Here is a 24,786-nt window from a genome sequence, read left to right as displayed (position 1 = left end):
AGTCAGAGATGTCCTGAAGTCAAATATATCATTCATTCTTATGAATTATTATTTTTATTTTTTTCCAGCAACCCCAAAATCAAAGAATAAAGACATTTGTCTCACAAATTAATGGTATTTTCTTTTAATTTATAAGGGACATGTAATGTTTGATACTTATGGTGAATATAATCCAATCAATCTTATTTCCATATATGTATTTTTGTATGTATGCACAGTTCCCTTTGTTAACATCCCGTTACTTAAACTACAACAATAAAAACTTCCTTCTACCTCCGCATAGACTCAAATGAAGCAAATATATTGATTCTGGCATAAAAAAGTCCATTTAAAAAACGTTAAAAGTTGCGTTACGTAGGTGAATCGTTTTTTTTTTCCCACCCCTACCACTTTGTGGTGTTATTGGGCCTTCAAGGATCTTTTCAGACTGCACACAAAGGACATTTTAGAGCCAGCGCGATTGCAAAAATATTCCAGCCTTCATTATTTCCTAGATTCTAATTCCTGGACAGTAGCTATACACTGCATATTTGTATACTCTAAGCTTCTGTTCATCCTCTCTGTTTGCATCTCTGTCTCTTTCTTAACTCTCCGTCTTTCCCTCCCTCCTGCATTCCTTCCTATCTCTCTCTCTCTCTCATGGGTCTATATGAAATATTCTGACCAGGCTCCTGCAGTGAACACATAATTAGAAACCACTGAACCTTGACTCCAACATGGGGGCTTTTCTCCTATCTGTTTGGGGAAGGGGGGATGGAGGAGGTGGGGGGGTAGCCTGTAAAACATCTTCATGGTCAGAATAATACACCGGCCTGAAATGGGGTTGTCCTACAATGCATTTAGATAGATAAGAGAGGAGAGAGAGAGAGAGGAGCGTGGGGGGATGAGGCAGCATGGATAAATGGATTGATAGATGGGGCACGAGGAGGACGGGAGGCGTCGACAGCGAGATGGAAACGGAGAGTTATGGCTCGTCTCCATTAGCTCTGTCTTTCCACAGCCAGGGCTAACGCTGGCACATGATCGTTGTTTGGGTTTCATCTTCATTAATTAGCCAGCTTCACCAAACAACATTTGAGTTTTAAAACAACAGGCGTGTGAGTGAGAGTACAGCCAGATGACAATTACACTAGCAGGTGGTAACACGAACAGTACAACCATTAGAAATAATGCTTTCATTTTTCTCGTTGCAACATGGAGCCCAGTTGTGGCCAGCTCTGGCTTCTTGTGAAATGATAATTCTCCCATTAACCATGTGGAGACTGGAATGAAACTGTAACACTAATACACTGTATAAGAAATCAGCAGCGCATGTTACAAAGTCCTGGAAAATAGAAAAATACTTCTAAGGCTGGAACTAACAGTTTATTTTCATTATTCAAGTTTCGTTAGGGCTGTCAAAGTTAATGCGATTATGAATAAGAGAGAGTTTAAATACTGGCATCATATGAAACTAGAAAACCTAATGAATCCATTGGTACCAACCAAGTCTGATGGGTTCTCTCACTTTACAGACTAACCACTTTATGATAATCACATGCAGTTTGGGGCAAGTCATAGTCAAGTCAGCACACTGACACACTGACAGCTGTTGTTGCCTGTTGGGCTGCAGTTTGTCATGTTATGGTTTGAGCATTTATTTTAATGCTAAATGCAGTACTTGTGAGGGTTTCTAGACAATATTTGTAATTATTTTGTACTGTTAAATGATTTCCAATAATAAATATATACATTAATTTGCATAAAGCAGCATATTTATCCACTCCCATGTTGATAAGAGTATTAAATACTTGACAAATCTCTATTTAATATGAATTTTGAACAGATAAAAAATGTGTGATCAATTTGCGATTAATCGGGTTTAAATATTTTAATCGATTGACAGCCCTAATTTTCATATTGCAATTAATTGATTAATAGCTATAATAATAGTTTAGTAATACTTTCTGACTATAAAATGTGAAAAAATTATGAAATTAAACTTTTGAAAAATAAATAAAACAGGGAATAGTAGTTATCATCACATTTGAAAAGCCGGTACCAGCCAACATTTGGTATTTTGGTTTTTTAAATGACTGAAATGATGAATCGATTATCAAAATAATTATTGTCACTTAATTTCCTGTCAATGGACTAATCATTATTGGATTGATGGCCACAAAGAGCTGCCATTTTTACTCTCTATGCGTCCTTTACTGCTCTTTGTGATGTCACAGTGTACCTCTCTCCTGACGTAGCGTGTGTGTGTACACCTCTAATTTGTGGGCCATGGTGTGACTTTTACCTGACTTTGTCCCCGTGTATAGCTTTATTATGTTGTCATGGTGTGACTAGCTAGTTATGGTTTGTGCTGACGGCTTATTGCTGTATTAGAAAAGGACAGAGGAGCCTTTGGGACAGTGTTCATCACCGCATGTCCTTGGAACACGCAGACGTTCACACATTGTCACACGTGATGCTGCGCACACACGCACGGACACTCACTCGCCCTCACATCCACACATGAGGACACCTCACACACACACACACACACACACACACACACACACCCTATTTTTTATGAGCCCTCCCTTTCGGCTATGGCAGGAAATGAATGTCCAGCAGCTAAGGCTGTTAATTAACATTTATGGCTGGAGATGACCGTTGAATCGTTAGACTGGCTCTCATAGCCTTCACGTCAAAGCAACCAGGGTATAAAAATCTAATCTCTGTCCCTGACTCTCTGCCAAAGTAATGATGGTGGATCATGATGTTGATTTGTTTTATAATAGGGATCTAAACGGCACTGATCCCCTTTGGGGGGTACAGTATTTGTTTGATTATTTGGTCGCAGCGGTTGGCGCCTCACTTCTGACATCCAGGTCGGCAAAATTTGCAAAGCTCCAACAAGTTGTTTAATTTATTTGAATTTTGTAATCTGCCTTTTGCTAGTGTGTCTTAATTATGTCCATAGTCTCTCCTTAAATATGGTACATAATGCAGTAATATTGTCCTACAATACAAAATGCTGTCACCAGCTTTTTCTCATATCTTTCTCAGAATGTCCTCCCTCTTTTTCTCTATACTGCCCGTCACCCTTTAATTTCAAAATTTTTCTCAGCCCGTTTTATCCCAAAATGGTCAAAGTCTATACTTCTGCTCCCCCCACTATTGAAATATTGATTACATACAAGCCATGGTGAGAGACAGTGTGTGACTAACAACACGTATAACCTGGACCAAGATTTTGCAAACATTCGGCAACCTCCGGTTCTTAAAAGTGAAGCCAATGTGGAAGCGCCTTAAACTTGCATTACTTCTAATAGCCAGCAGGGGGCATCTCCTCTGGTTGCAAAAAGAAGTCTATTGTATAGAAGTCAATACAGCATGATGTTCATATAATAAATTATGGTCCCATTTAGAGTCAAATAGACCATAAAGCAGGGTATGCTTTAGGGCGTGGCTACCTTGTGATTGACAGGTTACTACCACGGCACATTTTGGTCACCTAAAAATGTCCTATTCAGCGATCGGTCGTCCTTAGCTCCACCCTCTCGTATCACTTCTGGATCCAAAAAACCAAGATGGAGACGGCCAAAAGGCCAAACTCATGGCTTCAAAACTGTAGTCCACAAACCAATGGGTGACGTCACTGTGACGTCCACTTCTTATGCATTCTACTGTATAGTAGCAGACAAACACCTCGATTGATCGACATGACATAAAGACATCTTACACATACCTATAGAAACAGACAGACACAGAGAAACCTCAGCTTGCACAGATGTAGTTCAATAACACTAAACCAGTATAATTCCTGTACCCTTGCTCTGTTTCAGTTTATAAAGTTAAGTTACCTTGTCACAGTATACACACATATGAGCACAAAACCACACACAGACATCGGAATCAGTTCCAATCACGGCCCCAAAACACCTGTCTGCCAATCTTCTAATAGTGCTTTGTCCATGTCTGCTTTCCCTTGACCAAAGGAAACTGTGGTGGCGAGCGGCATGTGTGTTGATTTGTCAGTCAGTCTGTGTGTGTGTGTGTGTGTGTGTGTGTGTGTTAGCAGTCTGCAACCACAGATAAGGTGGCAGTTATCTTATCGTGCTGAGCCAACCCTACCCTAAACCCTCACAAACCTCAGGTGTCACAGCGTGCTGGCTGTTCCCCAAGCATCCCCTCATTTTCATGTCAATTTCACACCATTTTGCCGTCTTTCAGTCTCTGCCCTCCCTCCACTCTGTCTCTATCCGTCGATTTGCACCCTCCCTCCTTTTGATGAGCAGTTAAGTCCAGTTTTGCTCCTCATTTTCTCCCTTCATCCATCCCCCTTTTCTCCCTCTTGCTCTTTAGATCTTTCTTGGTATTCATCCACTTGGCCTTGCGATCAATCTCTCCCATCTTTGGCCAGCTTTGACAGCGTTTGCTACCCTGCTGATTCCCTCTTTTGCCCACATCTGACACATTTTTTTTCCCCATTTCCTCTCCCTTTTCTTGCTCTCCTTATCTCCACTACTTGTTTTCCCCCTTATCGCTGACCTCTCAGTTGGGGATGGGAATCGAGAGCCGGTTCCAGTTGGGAATCGGCTCCAAATTGTCCGATCCATCGGAATTGAATGTCTCTGAGGTTATCAGATCCGTTTATCAATGCTGGCATGATTTCCTGACAGTTGCGCGGCTCGCCACAGTTTCATAATGAACCGAAAATATTTGTACCCTTCTCAGCGGGTGTGGTCCCAGCTGTGTGCCCGGGGGATTCAACTCGGAGGGTCAGAGACGGACGCTCGGTGTGGGAGGAGCCCCTGTGTTCAGACTCTGAGACAATAAAGCCGCTGCGTTGACACTGAAAACCTGTGTACACGTACTGCTTTTTTACACACAGAAAATTTATCAGGAGTTAAAAAGGGAACTGCTAAAGAATTGGACTAATAAACTGAATCGTGAATTGCCCTGGTATCAATAAAATCGTATCAATTCCCATCCCTACTCTCAGTCCTACATAGCCCAGAGGTGACGGTATACTCTGACGTTCCCAGACCACCTCACTCATTCTCAATGTCTTTCTCACTTCCTCTTTTCCACTTTCTAATCCTTTCTCACCACACCTCCATCCAGTTATTCATTCACTCTGCAGCATGAGATGAAAGCCTTTTTATCAACCTGCCAGTCATTTCATCTGTCACTCTTTGAGCCTTCCAAGCTGTAGCCCTCAGTCCTTCCCTTTAGCCTTGTAAGACCTTAATCTTAAATCATATGAGCTCAGTTTTTGGTTGGAGATAGTCTCAAAATGATTCACTGACTTATCCCCCAAGGCTAACAGCTGAAATCTGAGCTAACCAGTGAACTGTTGGGAGCGGTTTAGATGATGACGGCAAGAAACGCTGTATTTAATTTCAGTTGTGTATTGATTTGCATCTCTGCCAACTTTTAAGAACGAGTTCTTGAACTGTGCATCCTAGATCTAAAATGAAAAGAAATAGGAGGTTTCCAGAACAATCGCCATGTTTTTCCCAAGTTGAAAACAAGGAGCAAAACCTAGGAATAACCAAGCCAGTGCCACATTATCCTAGAATCAGCGAAAAGAGTGTTGATGTTTTTTAGTTTTAATTCTCAATCATGTAGCGGCTGGTTTAAAGGTGCTCTACAGTATATGACATCCAGAGCATTAATATAGCAGCAAACTACTATTTGCTATTTAAAGATATAGAGGAGTAATGTCTACCTGAGCAGAGAATGAAGTCACTCTCCCTCTTGTGTCTTGTCTTCTCTGTGCTTTGTTGACATAGCTGGGCTGGCCAAGCGTGCCTTTTAGTGCATCTGAGTGTGCCCCACTGGCTAGCTCATAGCTGCTGTTCTAATACAGCGGTTACAGCTTTGAGTCGCCTCACATTGCCTTTGTCTTGGTCAAAATGTTGCACTCAGACACACCACAAAGACTACAGCCGACGGCCAACTACCTCGTACGTTCTGCGCATGCGTGAGATGAAGCAACTCTTCACACCAGCAAGTCCCGGTAGTCTGTGTTTGTCATTCAAAAAGGGAAACCGGAAGGCCGAGGACTGCGCATATACAAGCCGTTGTTAAAAATCCTTCAGTAATTTTCCTCTTGACTTTACTCGACGGCTTGCTTCCAACATGCTGAATCGGCCAAAAAACCTCCAACAAAGGCAGACTGAAGCCAGCGGACGCTCACCAACAGCCCCAAACTATCCGACGGCCGACTGCCGGCTTGGTGTGTCAGGAATATTAACGCTGTTAGCACTGTTTGCTGTGAGCCGCCGGCTCAGCCATCGCCCTATTGAGAGCCTTGCAGAGGCAATAGCAATGTCCCAATCTCACATTTATCACCTTTAAAGGCTAATCATCTAATCATCTGCGTTAGGTCTATGCTCATTACTGATACCCCTGACCCCAAGCCAGTGTCTGGCTGCTGTTGCCAGACCACAATGATGAAGGGAAAATGTGTTGGCTGGCTTTGCAAAACGACCTTCCTCATTGTCTTTCCTTTTGCTTTTTTATTACGTTTTCATTGGTATTTTGCAATTTAATTATTTTTTTTGTGAGTGGCCAGTGTAATATAACATAGTTCTTCAAATTCAACTTTTCAGCACCGGTTTATGGTGTTTCATTCTTTTAAATATCATTTCTGTTCTTCCAATGTGTAAATTCCTGGAAATCACATCAGCATTTTAACTCACATTCTCAGTCTGTCCCATAAACTTTCATTTCAAGCCAAACAACCTTTTGTGAAATGACCTCAGTCTCCCACACTCAAGACAACAACATTTAGCCCCTTCGGAGCCCTCCCAGTAACCTCTTCCATCTCTATCTTCATCTCCCACCAAATATGACCATCTTTGTCAAACTGTCAGCTACCCTCCCTCTTCCATCTATTCAATGAAGCCTTTCAATTCATTTCACCTCATATCCCTCCTCCCTTTTCTCTCCCTCTCTCTGCCCTTGCATTCCCATCTGAAACCAAGTCAGACAGTTGTTATCAATCTGCCAGAGGAGAGAACACCATCTACATTTTCTCTTCTTTCCCTCTCTCCGTTCTCGCCTCCCCTTCTGCTCTCGCTGCATTTACATCTCCTGGTGCAGAGGTGGAAGCATGCGATGATGAGAGGAGTGAGTATCTCCTGAGCATCCCTCCGGGCTTTCACTCTCCTCTCTTTGTCCTTCTCACTGGCTTGAGGGTTCATTATTTTTTTTTACCTCTGTTTGCTATTCTGTGTTTGTCTCTCTCTTAGCTTTTAAGATGAAACCTTTTCTTTATCGCTTTTGACATTTTGCATTTACTTTCCTCTTCTTGATTTAATAGCTTTCAGACGTGCCATATTGGTGTCACAAAAACGCGGCTAATAGAAACCCCTCATCATCAGGCCATTGTGAAAAAAAGGCCCCATATAATCATCACATATGACAAAGAATAGTTCTCAAAACTAGTCAATAAGATTTATTTAAATGTCTTAAAGAAAAACCTGCTTTGGAAGAGTCTGTGGTGTACTTTGTCATTTTGAGGCATCTGATTTATGCACAGCAGGGCTCACGATTCTGACAGAAACATAGTGTTACAGGGTAAAATGGAATATACCATGAATATTTACCAGTAGAAAGCAACGGCAGCTTCCTTCCTTGACATTTATATTTTCCCCCTGACTTTCTGAGCATAAGAATATATTCCCGATCCTACTTCTGATCTGTCGAAACGCTGACATTAAATGAACTCTCTCAGAGTCGGGGATGGAAGTTCGCTTGGCATATTTCAAGTTTTGCTTCACTCCCATTTTTTCCTCGTGGGGGATCAAATACTGGTGGCTCATGGTTTATGGAAGCCCACCGTGACATCTCTCATAGTTAAAATATACAGTTATCATGCAGAATCAACCCCCGACGTTCTGTTGCGAGAGCTGACATCAAAAGCTCACCTCTTCCTGTCGTGTTATTTTCTAATTTTGCCTTTTACAGTAGTATAATTTGAACACAGCTTTGAGCTCAAGATTTGATCGTTTTAATGTCACTCAGCTGTGAACAAAGGTGTATTTTGGGAATTATAAATAATGAGTAATAGCCTACGGTCGTCTTTTCTGTGCCGGTGTGAAATTAAAGGTTGTTCTCATTACATGATTGCCTGGTAAGAAGTTAAAATGTCAGTCCTCAGCGCCGTCTATTCTTGTTTTGTTAGTCCCTACATTCTTGCAACTGAAAATCATTCATCTAAAGTGTGCACGAAAGGCTTGCCTGCATAGTGTGTATCTTGTGTGAGTCTGACATGAGGTGAGTGATCGGGTAAGGCCTTGACCAATTGTTGACCCCCTCCTCGGCGACCTCTTTACAGAGGGTCATTCTGGGCACGATCTGCAGAGCCTCTCGGTTCTGTTTGTGTGAGAAACCGAGCAACGTTACAAATGAAGGGTTTATTTACCCAAACTTCAAAATCTATCTGTGAATAACAAACCACTTTAACTTGAGCATGACCACAGTTAACCACCAGCACAAAGTAATGCAGCTCTTTGGAGCTATAAATCTATAAACAAGAGGTCCACAGTGTACACTAAACACTGAGAACACTGAGATGGAAACAAAGAAGGAAACATTTACACGTTTGGCCAGAAAATGACACAAAACAGGGTGCAGGGGAACATACAATACATAACATAATACCAAAATAACATTAACATTACTTGTAGATAGTTTCTCAGTTTCATCTAAAATATGACTTTGCTCTATATTTTTTAAAAACATGAATCTTGTTGGATAACACATTAAGTTTTCAGCTCCCTTGTGAATTGTAATGAGTTGGTTCTGACCAATTACCCTGCCTATAGTATATACAGTAGGTAAGCCAATGCCTGAGGTCTATATTTTGCTGCAGGGATGCCAAATGAGGACACAAGTAACCAGACAAGACAGTAACTAAGGTAGCCGGAAAGATCTCAACTCATAACACACGCTTAATAAAGTCAGTGTGATATGTAAAGCAACGTGTCACTGTTAAAACTTGTCTATAACTGCTGTGAACGTCATTTAGATGTGAAATGGTTTTGGGGAACACAATCCAGCCAAGGAGAGATACTGTACGCAGGCCTAATTAGGCAATCACACGACTCTCTCACACACTCCCACACACACACTTAACAAGGTTACACGTAACATGCCATTATTTATACAGTGTGATTAGAGGAAGATTAAGACAGGACCTCTAACGCTTACATCCTCACTGTTTGCTGCTTTATATAGGGATGTCACAATACCAGAAATTTAGTAGTCAATACCAATGCCAGTGAATTTCCACGATTCTCGATACCAATTCAATACTATGGTCAAAAACAAAGCAATAAATCCCATGTACTTCAACATACACTCCTTTATTACTATATTACATCCTGCTATTTTTGTTAGTAATTTAAACAGGTCATAATTCACTCTATTATTTATTTTTATATTGCTGTGAAAACATCTCCCTCAGACAACTCTATTTATTCAAGTTTCTCGCAAAAAAAACCTCATTTTACAAGATTACATTTGAAAACATCATGGTAACATTAGAATTTACCTTTACCCAATACTAACTTTTACTGAGTAGAGCCTGAACGCATCATAATGGCAATCCTATTAACGTCAGCTGTTAGCTCCGTGCAAGACTGAGCTGCTTAGGGGCTGCGTTCCAAAAACATTTTTTCTATTGTCGACGGGATGCTGTTAGTCTCGAGCCCTGATGGTGCCTACGGTACCAGCGGTATTGTCGAAGAATGAGTACCGAGTACCGACGATTGTTCTTGAATCACAAAAACACAAACAGTCTTGCCGGTTATGTGTAATCAATATGGAACTATGTGCTTATTGTTATATTTTAGATCATGATATTTCTGTCTCTCCTCCTGAATAACTGTGCTATACCAGTTGCCAGTGGAAAATGTGTGCATATATATGAAAATATTGCCTTCAAACTTTCACTTTCATGTGGCCGTGAACATAAAATCAACACATGCACTTTATGGTGCATTTGGCCTACCTAAGAAACTAAGTAGTGCCACTTTTAAAAGCTGTATACAAGCTGCTTTGCTGGCTGCATAACAAACACATATGCACTCACACGTCTTTCTCCTGTATCTATTAATTTCTCTGCTCATGGCAGATAGGATGGTATATAGCTGAGGACACTTCTCATTCACCCCCACACTCCCCTACTTTATGATGTGGGCTGTACTAAACCATCTCTGTCTATTGTCCTTTTGTCCTCTCTGTTTCCATTACATTACAGTATGACAGAGACCCCCACCCATTACATTAGGATAGGCAGAGAGAACAGGATCCAAGATAAAGCATCTGCTGCAGTGATGTCAGATGACAGTTATGAAGCAGATTATGAGGCTTATAGTCTGAACTCTCTGCCTCCAGTTTACTCTCTTAGCCTCTGACATCCTAACTGCGCAATCCTCGTGTTTTTTTTCTCACTGTTACGTTTGCTTTTTTTTCCCCACCATTATTTTATTTTATATTTGTTGTCACTATTTTCTTTTGACATAGAATAAAAAAGTGAGAAAGACTGCTTATGGTGGGGAGGTGGATGGGTTCAACAAACACAGGACTTTTAATCAGGAGATTTGTGTTTCGAGACCGGTATTTTGTTTTATAAGTTACATTAGTGACGTTTGTCAAATGTTTTTTCGTGAGGTTTGTGACCTGTTTTCCGTACGTTGTTCCGTACGTATTGTACTTAGTTTACGTAGTTATTTTAAGCCCAGCCATGATGTTTTTCCTAAACCTAAGTGAGTGGATTCGTTGCCTAAACCTAACTGCGGACATTACCTTAGTTTTGTTATGTGGCGTACAGAGGACATGCAAAAAGCCTAAAATGCATCCTCATGACACGCGGAATGTCTGTGTAATGTTGTGCTATTTATACGCCTTCCCATAAGACCGGGTTGGGACAATGAGTGATGGAATATTGCATAATTACCATAGAAACCAAACTTTCAGAAACCACAAAACATACAGTAAACCAGATACAGATCCCAGCGTTTCTCTAGAGAGGAGCCTTGCAGACTCATTGATGGACTGTGATACCCCATGGCGTCCAATATCAACCATAGCATATGTTATAACATAGAGAGAGATTTGCAGTGTATTGGGATCTCCATCACGTAAATAAAAAGCCCGCAAAAAAAAGCTATCTTGTTGGTTTCTTATTTTGTGTTATTACATACAATATAGCCTAGATAATATTTAAATTCCTACATTTATTTTTTGCCGCGGCCACTAGGGGGTTTAATGAGCCCCCTGAACCAACTAAAACTGCGCTTGTGGGTTTACGTTGTTTCCATCTCACCTTTCACTGCTCCCTCTTATCATGTTGATTTAGTCCTCATTGATCTCTTTTAGATTCCAGCATCATTACCATGCCATAATATTCTCTTTTATGTTTATTACAGCCAGAAATGAGACATTCAAACAAAACTGCACTCGCCTCTGTTGGATTCATGCTGTGCTGTCATGCATGTGATTAATTAATTCTATTGGAATTGCTCATTTGGCTGGTAAACAAATCCTGCCACTAAACTGGCAGGTGGACCTGTTGTCTGTGGCTTTAGCCCCTCACTATGCCCTTTAGTTAAATTCTCTGTCTCTCCGTGCTCTTTCTGCCTTCATCTTCTTAACCTGATCCCCTCGCTTGCTAATAATAGCCTTGGCTTTAACAGAACAGGCAGCGAAACAGAGCAGTAGGGGAGTATTTGGGGTGGACTGTTGGCTGGATTCTCATTGGATTTTGTGCAATGTGCAGTTCAGTGGCTCCTATGACTTCTTTTTAGCCCATTGATTTGTAGTATTAACTCTGCTAAGTGCAACCTTTTAATTTTCTAGGGGTTATTTTTAGTTTGTTTGTTCAAGGTGATGTTTTTATCCGCCAAAAGTTTGCTCTTCCTTTGGCTGCCCTAGATTTCAGAAGTAAACGCTGAATGTGTGAAGAAAGAGCAGGTATATTTCTGTGTGGAAACATTTCTTGTCAGACCAAATCAAGGTGTATGAAGCCGTGTGAGACCTGTGCTATAGCGCGTTTTTGTCCCTCAGATGGAAGAAATAAATAAGAGATGTTGCAAGACAGGTTATAGGGAAGTGATGATACAATTTGACCTCACTCCTAAAAGCTTGTTACGTGCTGAAGTGACAAGACTAACAGAAACAGACAAATGAATAAATGCAATCCCAGCTTTCGGCTGGTGGCTGCAGTGAATCCCCCCTATTTCGCTGTAATTCTTTATCCCTGCAAACAAATCACAGTACTGTGAAGACATCTGTTTGTAAAGTGCATTATGTGTGGCTATTAGGCATGGCAAACTGCCATGTCTGTCACTTGCTGAGCAAGCTTGATAACAAAACCAGTAGGATATAGTCTTTTGAAAAAAAATAATCATTTAATTAGCATTTAGTGTCAGTATATGTGCTTATAGTGTAAAATGGATACAAAAAGTAATCCAGTGTTTGACACAAGACAAATTAACGGTTTTTATTTTGCTTTTCAAATCAAAGGTCCTCCAGGTCGTCTGGTTTAGCATTAGTTGGTGCAGGATTAAAACGGTGGAATCGTGGGCTTTGAGCCAAACATGGCATGGCGTGGCTTAACGCAAAATTTTAAATGATTTCACAACATTTTGGGTCATTTTTCCGGTCTCTGGAGTAGGCTTGGGAGGATTCATACCTTCATACCTTCCTGACATATTGCCGGGGTAAACGGTATATTGCGGTATACGACGGTATACGATGGTAAAAAGCCCATTTGTCCGACAATCCGTTACCCATACGGCGAGAAGTGATGAGGAACGACGAGGGAGGACCGTGCCTCTTAAATGGAGGGGAAAACATTTGCCGGCAGGATGAGGCGTCACCTTAAATAAAGCATGGATCTGTCCGAGGTTTATTGTGTCATAATTGTTGACGAGATAATGATGCCAAAGAGAAACTGATACCAGCAATCACTGGCTGACTGCTCTGCTATATGATATTCGCTCACTCAGTTGTAATAGCATAAATGTACTACTACTTGGCGCACCACAGGCATACCCAGGCGTGGTAATGGTGCGGACCAAGCACATGGCTAATTATTGTACAGAAAGACGGTGATCAGTTGGAACAAAGGATTTCATTGGTCAAACATATATTCCCGCAGGTGGAAATCTGCTGAAGTCAAGGTCTGTCCGAATATTTTTTTCCCTGCCCGAATGTTCCAAAGGGGTGTGTAAGCACTCATAAGAACCCACAATATCAGTTTTTACAAATCCATGCTTGGACTGAAACAGCTTTATACCCCAAACAGTCAGTCGCCATTTTTGTGAGCTCGGCTGCCTGCTTCACCGTAGAGACCGACCTCCGGTGGCATGTGCTGTGCACTAAAATACATCACGCCAATACAGCATCGTAGAAAGCGGAGCGTCTGTATTCATGACGGTATTGAAAGTAATGGTGTCGGTACCCTGGTATACTGCAATACCGTCCAAACCGACTCTGAAGGAATGTGGATATACTGCAGAACATGTACTGGGCATCAACAGAACCAAAAGTTAGCATTTTACCAACGTCTTGCTCATGCAATGAATTTGTAATCGTGACTGTCAGCCCATTATTCTGTCTTGTCTTGTCTTGTCTTGTCTGATAAGTGGGGAGTTTGGATATCTGCGGCTACATATTTGGGGTGATCTGCTGTTATGGGGGGTGTTGAAAAGACACATGCTGAGTGTGTAATTACCTCCGAGAGTCTTCTCTCACTGTTTCGCATTCACATCTCATCTAATTTAATCCCTCTCTCTGTAGTAGCGACTGTATATTTAGCTCCCTGCTCTTATTCACTTTTGCTCTTTCTTTCTTTCTTTCTTTCTTTCTTTCACCCTCCGCATAAATAATTTTGGCCCAGCTTGCTAATACTGTCGAGCTCCCTATCTGGAACCGCACAGAGGCCCTGTGGGATTTGCTTTTGCCGATTTGCTCGGTTTTTGTTTTGGGCTTTTATCATTATTTTTTTGCTCTTTTTTGTTCAGCGTCGTTGTTATTTGTGTGTTCTTAGCTGGCGTGAAATCCCGTCGTGTCATCTGGAGAGTTGAGGAACTGCTGAATCGGAAAAGTACAGCTGGTGTCAAGGTCTGGGAGAAGGAGAAAATGAGAGAAATGTGTGTGTGTGTGTGTGTGGAAAGGCACAGAAGAGAGTAAGGCGAAGAGACAAAAAAGAGCAAGGGTAGACTGAGACAAGGAGAGAGGCAGATATAGGAGGAACAAACAAGAAGAGGGAGAGCGGGAGCGTCTAAAAGGTGATGTTTCACATGATAGCACGTCCTGCAATGTTTCTGCACGGCAGCATCGGCAAATCTCTCCCACCTTCAGCATTTCATTCTCTCTCTGTCTCTCTCCTCCAGCCAAGCAGGCAGGGTTTTCTGGAAATAAATAAATAGCCTTTCAGCCACTGATGCCTCTAGAGAAAGTGAAACGGGCTGCCTCGACTCTACATGAAAACAAAAAGACGAAAACAAAGCAAAATATCTAACTGTGATACTGAAGTCAGATTTATCTGTGGTAGAAACTGTAAGAAGACACAAAGTCTGAAAACTCTTTTTACTGAGCTGAAACCCCCATAGGAGGAAGCAAGGAGGCATAACAGTACTGAACAACTTTTCTATAGCCTCCGCAGTTCATGCAAGTGAATCCTGAGAAGACCGCTGTGATTATAACAGGATTTACACGATAAGGCCGTTTTTTGCTCTCATCTATATTAAGGAAAACTATTTATACGTGATCTGGCTTTTAATGCTCTCGCTGTAGTTAATGCATCAGGCTGAGTTGCCTGCTGGTGCACTGATCATCACTTTTAAGCCCAGATTACATAATCGTTATCTTGTTGGCACTCAACCGAAAACCTTTAGAGGGCCAGAGGACCGTTTTCTCTCCCAAATAAATTCAGTAAATTTCATTCAATCACAAATAATGAAATGATGAAAACTTGTCTTTATTTCCACATAAAATATAACGGTCAGATAAAGGTGCTCTATACGATACCCAGAGCATTAATATAGCAGCATACAACTATTTTGCTATGTAAAGATATAGAGGAGTAATGTCTACCTGAGCAGAGAATGAAGTCCCTCTCCATCTGTGTGTGTTGAAAGAAAACCTATTTATTTAATTTGGCTTATAATTATTGTCATACTATTTATTATTATGTATCTTAATTAGTATTATTAATATTTCATATTTGTATATATATTCTTTACCCAATTCTCAAATTTGTACTTTTCTCGATAGTCTCTGTTTTTTATTTCACTAATATATTTTAGTATCTACTGTCCTCTTATCGTCTTATTTTATTGCCCTTGTTTGTTGCATTTTTATTTTCTTTTATAAAGCACTTTTGAGCTACATCTGTTGTATGAAAATGCTCTATAAATAAAGTTGTTCTTATTATTTGTTGTTGACATAGCCAGGCTGTTACTACCGTTACCTCCGAGCTGCCGGCTCACCATCGCCATGTTGAGAGCCGTCTGGAGGCAATAGAAATGCTCCCAATCCCGTATTTAGCCCCGTTTAAGAAGATGTAATTTTGTCGCCACTTAATCTTGTACTACTACTTAACAACTGCTTAGATCTCAGTGGCTGCAGAAGTATGTTGACTCTCTGGTGTTGATCACCCCACAGATGTATTACTGTCACTTTGAGGTAATGCTGTGTAGATCATTAGGGATTTCTGTTTGACTGCACATTGACTGCACTGGTTCCTTACAGTCTGAATATTTTGAGCTATAGGCAAGTGAAACGTCTGTGTACTTAGTTTGCACTCTCATGCTTGTTCTCCTGGTGCATTTTAAGTCATTGTAAAAGTTGACTCAATTACTCTCAACATCTCACTTTGGTCTTAAACAATCATTTCAGAGGCCAATATATTTTATTCAGTCGTACCTATTCTAATTCTTTAGTTTTGGAGTCTCTTTGCAGTTTTTATGTGCGACTCTAGACCACTTCATCAGGAGCGTGACGCCGCTGTGGTAACAGCCGTTTTACAGCACAGCAGATTTCGGGCCGACGTGCGTGGCACGCTAAGTTACCATGAAGTAGAGCTAGTGTGGTTTTGTGCATGCTTTCGTATGAGTGTGTGTGTAGTAGACAGTGTGAGAAGCGTGTAATAGGCTCACCTGTCCCTGGCTGCAGACTGATGGGCAGGTGGGGAAAAGTGAAACCAGATGGAAAGAAGAAGCGAGGGAGGAAGGGGAGGAACGAATGCACAGAGTAGATAAGGCTGCCCTAGACTGCCCATGGGGTGCATGATATGTTTAGATTTTGACTTTGCTGATTAAATAGGCACCATTCTAGAGTGAAAAAAATGGGTGGGATAGTGAGATAGCAGAAGGGAGAAAATAATTGAAGAAATATTGCTGGAAGGATGGATAGCCTGGAGAAGCAGGAATTGGGAGAAAATCTCTTTGCAGTATTTCCATTAGGCTGGACTTGGAGGTCAACCAAATCTATTGGAAAAAAACAGATGTATTCAAGTTTTTCCAAGATTTTTAGCAGGATATTATCCCTTTTAAAAAAAAAAATACTAATTCAAATCTCTTTGCTAAAATAAAGAGGACCTATTGTGCTTATTTTCAGGTTCATGCTTGTATTTGGGGTTTCTACTAGAACATGTTTACATGCTTTAATGTTCAAAAAGTGCTTTACTTTTCTCATACCGGCTGTGCTGCAGCACCTCTTTTTACCCTCTGTATGAAACGCTCTGTTTGAGCTGCTGTCCCCCCCCCTCCCAAAAAGCCCAGTCTGCTCTGATTGGTCAGCTGGCCCACTGTTGTGATTGGTCAGCAAAACAAAACTCTTCGGACTCGGCTTCAGCTCTCCGCTCTAACTAGCTTTGTTTGGGGGCGTGCCAGACTAGCTGCTAGGCAGGTATTATGCATATGTGTTACTTGGTGACATCACCACGTTACGGAAGAAAAGGCGGGACTTCAACCAAGGTGTTTCAGGCAGTTCAGGAGCAGTGTTTCTGTGGTTGAGAGGAACTCCCTTTGGCGTGGACTTTGGACTTTGTAACTTTGCAGACCTTTGACATGCACAAAAAACTATAAAAACACACTGAAGGGAAAAATCACAAAAACATAATAGGTCCTCTTTAAGTTTATTACTGAATGATTTTTCCATTTTCTCATAGACTAAGATACAATCTGACTATTTTTTGTAACCGGAGGAGTCGCTCCCTGCTGGCTATTAGAAAGAATGCAAATTTAAGGCACTTCCGCATTGGCTTCACTTTTCAGACCCGGAGGTTGCCGCTTGGTCGTGACCAGTGTGGCAGACGTCTAAAAAAAACACAGGAATAATCATTTGGCAAAACTAAATCCCCCCGTTCTTTGACTGACTGCTAGTACTGAATGCTATATTCAAAACTCAGATCCTTCACTGCACATTCTCTGTGGATGTAGTGACTAACTCTGTTTTTTTTCGTTTGACAGGGTGAAGAGGAGGATCGTGCTGACGTTTTGTCCTGTCCAAGGTAAGCTGACGTGACACCGTATACGTCTTTGCTCCTATTCGAACACACACTGCAACTCAATTGTTTTTTTTCTTCTGCTTTTCAATTTTTACCTCGTCGAATTTAGACCTCATGTTCTGCTTTTGTTATTTGTGCCGAGCAAGTTTCACAAGCCAGGGGTGCGTGAAACTCATTTCATTTCCCGTATAAATAGGCATCAATGTTGCTCTCGCCCTTTGTTTTCCTGCTCACCCACCATATAAGCAGTGAATCTGCATCGTCTTGTAAATGTGTTCTACCATCACATGAAATCGCCCTCACACCGCTTTGAAGATGATGGTTTCAGTGCTGAGCACTCTGTAAGAGATCAAATCAACAATGGGAGCCACATGTGTGAAAACCCTCAGAAATACTGCGGACCTGTTTGGCATATGTGGGAGCAAGGCGGGCTGTATGAGATTACAGCCACGGCCTCTTGAATCAGCGCTAAGATTCCCAATGAGCTGCTTTTAGTTGTTTGATTTCACGAATCTTGTCGGAAAATTACGATTCAACAAGCGATCCCAGCAGCTGTCTTAAGAACCTCTGGCCTGCCAGTGCGGTGGTCTCTCTGTCAGTAACATGTCTCTGGCTGTATCTGGTTGCCGTGGTGACATGCACGTGTCAGCAGTAGGATGTGTGATGTGTGTGTGCGGGGTGGCGGGCGTTGAAAGGACTCCGCGGAGGCGGATAGAATTCCTCCGTCCAGAAATGCCAGCGACATACACACGTCGGCGGTCAGATATGGGAGACTTCAGAAGTGCGGGCACGCAGGAGATACACAACACACACTGGTACAGGAAATACGCAGACGGAGCGGACACACACGTAGACATATCCAGATTCCACGAAGGCCACGGCCATGCATTCACGCTGACAGCTCAGGACTATACGGTTACATACAGGGAAGTCCACGCCTTTGAACACTAATAGTTTGTATACACACTTTTATGAACTCACAGAGGGACCTGAAGCTAAAGTTTAATGCCACTCAAAAAAAAAAGAAAAAAAAAAGGCGGCATCCGATCTTGATAGATTTATTTTTAAGACTTGAATGACGGATGATATTTGCATACAGAATCCGCAAATGCAAATTGTTGCTCAGTCAGCAGCTGCATCAGAGACATCGGGGGTGAAGGGGCTCGCTTCAGGGCAGCTCGACTATAGTCGATGAGGGAGGGGAGAGCATTACTCATTTGCTTTCCCCAGCCGGAACCCCCTCCCTCTCTCAACCCCACGACAGTTCTGGGATTTGAACCGAGGACACAAGCCCCGCAGAAGCTTCAGGCTACTGCTGACAACCAGGTGTAATGCACTGTAATTACTCCGCCATTCTGCTTTTTCGCCCAGAACTGTAATTGAGTTTAAGCCCGAGAATTTATTCTCCCCATCGGGGACGTTTGGCCCACAGCGAGGCACGTGTCACGTCGCATAATCATGATAAACAAAGAAAGTGAGATTCAGAAACACAAGACACATTAAATGAATCGGAAAGAGGAAAAAGACTCAGGGGACTGAGACTCAGGAGTCTTTTCTGTCTCTTACTGGTGAGGATGTTAATGGGATTCAAGATAAATCTTTTTCCCCTTGAGGACTTCAGATATTTTATTTTGCTTTGAGCAGGGTTGAATTTAGTTTTGAGGTCATCAAGGAAAGCACAGTGACCTTCTAAATCTTCTTGCATAGTTCATCCTTGCTTGATACCCTAACCGTATGCTTGTTTATACTCTTGATTTAAGAAGTTGCAGGTTCAATGAGAATCACATCTTTCTCCACACTTTGGTTTCATAATTTTTGCCGGCATTGTTGGCAACACTGTTTGCCATAGAAACACAATTATATTGAGCCTTTTAAAGGTCGCTATTAATGCAGTCTGAAGCAAGGGTATACATATTTTCTTCAAATGATAGGAGACGGTCTGGTAAAAAGTATCAACACAACGGAGGGCATAACCTTTTTAAAGTTGAAATGTCAAGTTTCTCTCCTCCACCCCCGCACCTCCTCCACAGACATATTCTGAAACCAATATGACGGCATTGTTTGTTTCACCTGTTTTGATGAAGAAGTTTTGTAAAGTCTGCAGTTTTTTTTCCTTTTAAGTTACAGTTTTTTTTTCTTCAGTTTCTGCATTAAACGTCAGCGGGGAGACAACAAACTGTAAAGTCTGCATAAAAGCGCTGTGTTTTCTTGACATTTTCCCCACCGAATGCATTCGATTTGATATTTTTAGCTCGGCCAACGACGCTAAGTGGTTTCGCGGCTCTGAACTCGACACAAGCAAAACAAAAGCTGTCACTTCATGCAGCCGTACTCTACTCTTATTAGGTGGTAGAGGTCGGGGCGGCTAACTGAAATGACTAGTCCAACATACATAGATTTAACCCCAATCTGTGGTGCATTCAAAGAAGCCTTCGTGAAGTGGAGCACTTGTATCGGTGAAGATGACAACCTTTCTTTCATCTTTCTCTCTCTCACTCCCTCCGTCTTCTGCGAGGGGGTCCAGTTGGCATGCGGGTCGGCAAATAGCTTAGTAGACGGACACCACCGTGTCATCTACACTTGTACAAGCGCATGCATCTCCTGCTTGTGAATGTGTCTGTGTGTGTGTGTGTGTGTGTGTGGGGTCGTCAGTAATGTGAGACTGTGTGTTTTGATCCCTCGGGGTCGCCTTGTCGCCAGAATCACCTTTACACACACACACACAGTCAGTCTCCCTCACTCTCTCGCTCGCTGTGTCCCACAGTACACACACACACACACACACGTACACACTTGGTTATTCTAGATCATATCGACATTGATTTGTCCACAATGTACCCTCTACTGGTGCCTGATTTATTTTGCAAATGCAGTTTGGTGCAAATTGACTTTGAAATTGACTTTCAGTTTTTACAATCACGACAAGTTGTTTTTTGTCCTTTTCTGTGTGTGTGTATGTGTGTGTGTTTGTGTCAGTCATTCTAGCCTCTGGTTTCTCTCTTCTCTCCCGACAAGTGTGTGTGTGTGTACTCATCAGTGTTTATGTGTGTGTCACCTAAGAGCCTGTTCTACCCTAATGGATTCAATATTACCTGAGACTGAGGACTCTCCACGTTCACTCATTATGTCAAACATCAGGATGTGTTTTTGTTTCTTTTTGCAACATCTAATATTCTTTCATTTTTTAATAGAGTTTATTAGTTATCATCAGACACAGGCAGATGTTGCTGAGATTTTTTTTTTTTTTTTACATAACCCACTTTTGAGAGGGGATGGGAGGTAAAGGAGGCTACAGCATATAGATACTTTTTCAAATTTAAGACAAGTTAAATTATTTCAATATAGTGCATCATTATAATGTTTTTTATTTTTTTTTACCAGCCCCCGACAACGATGGTGGTATAGTCTGTGTGAGTCATCATGGCAGAATGTGGTCCTGGAGACACCTACTGTAGCGTGAACTACCACAGAAGTGGTTTTGAGTACTTTGCCAGATGTTTTTATTTCTGTCTGTCTGTGGACAGATGTTGTCATTGCGATCGCAACCGTGTAAGATGCGGTCACGAAACTTTACAGGTGTGTAGTTGAGATCAAAATGAAGTCTGAGTTTTAAGATGGGTGTGGTCAGAGTAAGGGCGCCGGAAGTAGGTGGATAGAAAATGGTGAAGGGGCCATTGGCCCCCCACTTTACGCCCCTGGTCCGATTTGGAGTCGGGCCTGGTAGTTACTCATCGCAAGATGGTCTCTAATTTTATTTTATTTTTTAGTAATCAGAATTTTAGATGGATGATCTCAGATACAGCTCTTTTTCTTTAAGGCCATTGCAACTTTATATTTCTGAAAGACACTAGGGATGTCACGAGAACCAATACTTAGGTACCAAATTGATGCTAAAATTTGGTAAATATAACAGTACTGTTTTTTTACAATACCGCAGGTACAAGGGATCAGGGCTTGAAACTAACAGCGTACTGTCGTCTTCGGGACGGTAGAAAATTTCCCTGATAGTGCTACATTGACAACAACAAATCTGGTTTGAAATCAGCAGGAGAAAGGCTAGTTAACGTTATCTGTTGGCTACGGAAGTTGCAATGAGTTATGATGTGTTCAAGCTCTATTCAGTAAAATGTTGGGTGAAGAAAAATTGTAACTTGTGTTTAAATGTAATCTTGTAAAATGTTGTTTTTGGCAAGAAACTTGAGATGGATCATCAGGGATTAAAATAAATTCGTAAAAAATAGTAGGCAAATGGTAAAAAAGGAGTATGTTGAAGTACATAGATTTATTGTTTTGTTTTTGTTTTTTACAGAGAATCATGAAATTTCACTGGTAGGTTATTGGTATCGATTACTTCTGTTATCATGAAATCCCTTGACAACAGTATGTAGTGTTCCAGAGGCAGGATGGACATGTTTTTACCCAAAGTCCGGACTAAGGCAATGCAACAGTATGTGTATCACTGGTTACCATCTCTGACCAAGCATTGTTGACATGGGGAGCGATAAGGCGAGGGATAATACAACCCCAGTGTTGTCCTGACTGTGCAGACAAGGCATCATTTCACTCTCTCTCTCGCCGTCTCTTGCATGATTCCAGGCTTTTTGTTGACAGACCAGATGTAGCTATGCACATTGACAAGGCAATATTAAGATCTGCGCCGGTTGCCTTCTCCGTGACCTAGAATTGCTGACAAGGGATAAGCCGAAGGAATTGTATTAACCCAGCCGTGTCCTGATCATGCTGACAAGACGTTATTTTCTAGCCCTGTTGCTGCTGTTAGACAGCTCTGAAGACATCGCAGGCTACTGAGGAGCAGTATGTCTGCTCTGCAAGATACCGCTGCTGACAAGCCAATGCGCTGTGGTCTTAAGCACTGTTGACCAGGGAATTGTAAGGCAAGGAATAGAATTAAGGCCGGCTATATATCGACTATACATGTTGACAAGGCGCGAGCGAGCGCTGCGCTGGCCTGCCCGGCCTCGTGTTCCCTGACAAGACACTGGATGCTTGGTGACAAGCTGCTTGCTATTCCACACCCATGTTAGCATGGCTAGGGTCACATTGACATCTGCAGTCTGGGGAAACTTGAGCCTATCTTTCCAGCAAACATTGTGAGCGTTGTGCATGCGTGCCCATTGATAGGGATTAGCGAAGACGTGTGAGCCCGGCCTCCCCGGGATGGTCCCGGTTGCTGCTGGAGGTCAATGCATGCTCACTCCTAATGTCCATGACTGTTTGTGTGTGTGTGTATTTGCCAGGCGGTGGGGGGTTAGGCCCGGATTGCAATGACAATGGAGAGGAATTTAAATGAGAGAAAAGAGGGGGATCGGGGACGTTTGCAAGGAGGATGGAAGAGGCTTTGGCACCATTGTTATTCTTCCTCTTTGTCATTCTGCCTCTCTATCTCTCTATTACAAATCCTTCACTCCCTGGCTCGCTCACTCTTGGTTGCTACATTTGTCACTAAAATCACTGTCTCTCCTGATTTTATCCACAACTTATCCCCATCTCTATTTTCTCCTCGTGTGTCCTTCCACCTTTTGAGTTTTTTTTCTTCCTTTCTGGCTCTCAAGAATCATAAGTGGTTCACCCTATGCCAAGTTGGGAAGTCCCAATTAAGATTTATTCAAGTTGTAGAAGTATCAGCCAGTTTCCATCCACATATTTATTAACCCTCTGGGGTCGCGTCAGTCGCCCACGATTGCAAAAAGCACTTCATACTTTTAATAATATCTCTGTAATGAATGGAATGAAGCAACTTACTGTAAAAAAAACTGCCCTGCAGCGTACCGATGCCGAGCAATTTAGAAATCGACTGCACACTGAAGCGACCTTCAAAGAGTAAATAGATATATCAAGATAGTTATCTGAAGTGTATTGAGCTGCGTAAAGATTGGTGGAAGTGATGCGGTCGGCAAAAGGACGGAGAGCCGTGAAATAATGTCGGTTTAGTTGTGATAAAAATGTGAATAGTTATGCATCTCTGTGTAGAGCCCTAATTTTATCCCTTGTGTTGCTTTATTTTATTTCTAAAGGCCTTTACACACCAAGGGTGCTTCTTTTTTGTGTGATTAATTCGCAAATCTGTTGTTTTTGTCATGAATACTTTCACACGGAACGCGAATATTACACGACAAAAAAAGCGACATGGTATAAAGTCGATTTTTCTGAGTTTTTCGCAAAACACAAATAAAGGCTTCAACCAATCACGCTGTGCAGAACGGGTTGAGTCGCGCCTGTATTTATGAAACAACAACACGGAAGTCTCCGTAATCAGAACCAAGAGGGCAAACTTTATTGCGCCTTTCAACCTTGACAAAGGCAGCGCACACTAGATTCCTACCTTCTGCTCTTACCTTTCACAATGAAAGACCTAGACGTACAATATTAACAGGCAAGTATTTCACACATTTTCATGTTGTTTATTAGTTATGCCCCCCCGTGTGTAAAGAACTTAATGCTGTATCTCTAGTCAAAAATGTTAGAAAAAATGTTCCCTTCTTTTTGTGTCTAATTTGAAGTCCTTATTTTGATGTCTTTCATTCAGTGTCACTTAACTCCCATCAGTAGTCTGTTTTGTTTTTCCATCTTCCTGTGACTCGTCGTCTCTCTGTGTCTCTCTTTGTCTCTCTGTCACTCCCCTCTGTCTCTCTCACTGTTATTACCTCAGCAAGTCTGTGGTCAAATGTAGTCCAGTTGCTAATATAACCACTCTCAAAACAGGCTCATTGATTTTAATCTCTCTCTCTCTCTCTATCTCTCTATCTCTCTCTCTCTGTGTGTCTCTCTGTCACACACACACACACACACACACACACACACACACACACACACACACACACATGCATACACATTTTCTCTCCCCATCTCTGTTTGTCTGCCCCCCCACCCCTTTGCTCTGTAGCGGCTCTAATTGCGATCAATTAGGAAACTTCAGAAGGCTGAAATAGGAGCTGTGACAAGGGGCATCCGCTGAGCTGGCAGGGAGAGAGGGAGGGGGAGAGAGAGAGAGAGAGAGAGACAAAAATGAAGAGAGAGAGAGAAGTGGAGGAGCAGAAGAGGGAAAACGGTGACATAGGAGTGGAGAGAGGATGGGAGGGGCAGCGGAGAGAAGTCCAAGTTGGTGTCGAGAGATGAGCTAATGGTAATGGCGTGATTGATGTGGCCACGGCAGCTGAAAGTCACATCGTTTTTCATGCCAGGTATCGATTCCTGACAACCTCTTGTTAGCTTTGGGGGCGCAGCGGATGGGGCATGGCACTAACATCGCCATGGTG

At 42.0% G+C, this 24,786-nt stretch overlaps 1 protein-coding gene across 3 annotated transcripts in view; it reads left to right on the top strand.

Annotated features, from left to right (window-relative positions):
* The window catches only part of cntfr (ciliary neurotrophic factor receptor), a 270,120-nt gene that overhangs the window by 31,547 nt on the left and 213,787 nt on the right, over nucleotides 1–24,786 (top strand). For 2 of the 3 annotated variants that reach the window (XM_037752393.1, XM_037752394.1), the window contains exon 2: nucleotides 17,472–17,512. The gene's annotated coding sequence lies outside the window, so the exon portion shown is untranslated. Of the gene's footprint in view, nucleotides 1–2,808; nucleotides 2,814–13,441; nucleotides 13,447–17,471; nucleotides 17,513–24,786 lie in introns of all 3 variants that reach the window. The other variant, XM_037752395.1, reaches the window with a different exon arrangement.

Source organism: Sebastes umbrosus, chromosome 19 (genome assembly GCF_015220745.1).
Source record: "Sebastes umbrosus isolate fSebUmb1 chromosome 19, fSebUmb1.pri, whole genome shotgun sequence".
Lineage (NCBI taxonomy): Eukaryota > Metazoa > Chordata > Actinopteri > Perciformes > Sebastidae > Sebastes > Sebastes umbrosus.
This window is presented reverse-complemented; position numbering and strand designations above follow the sequence as displayed.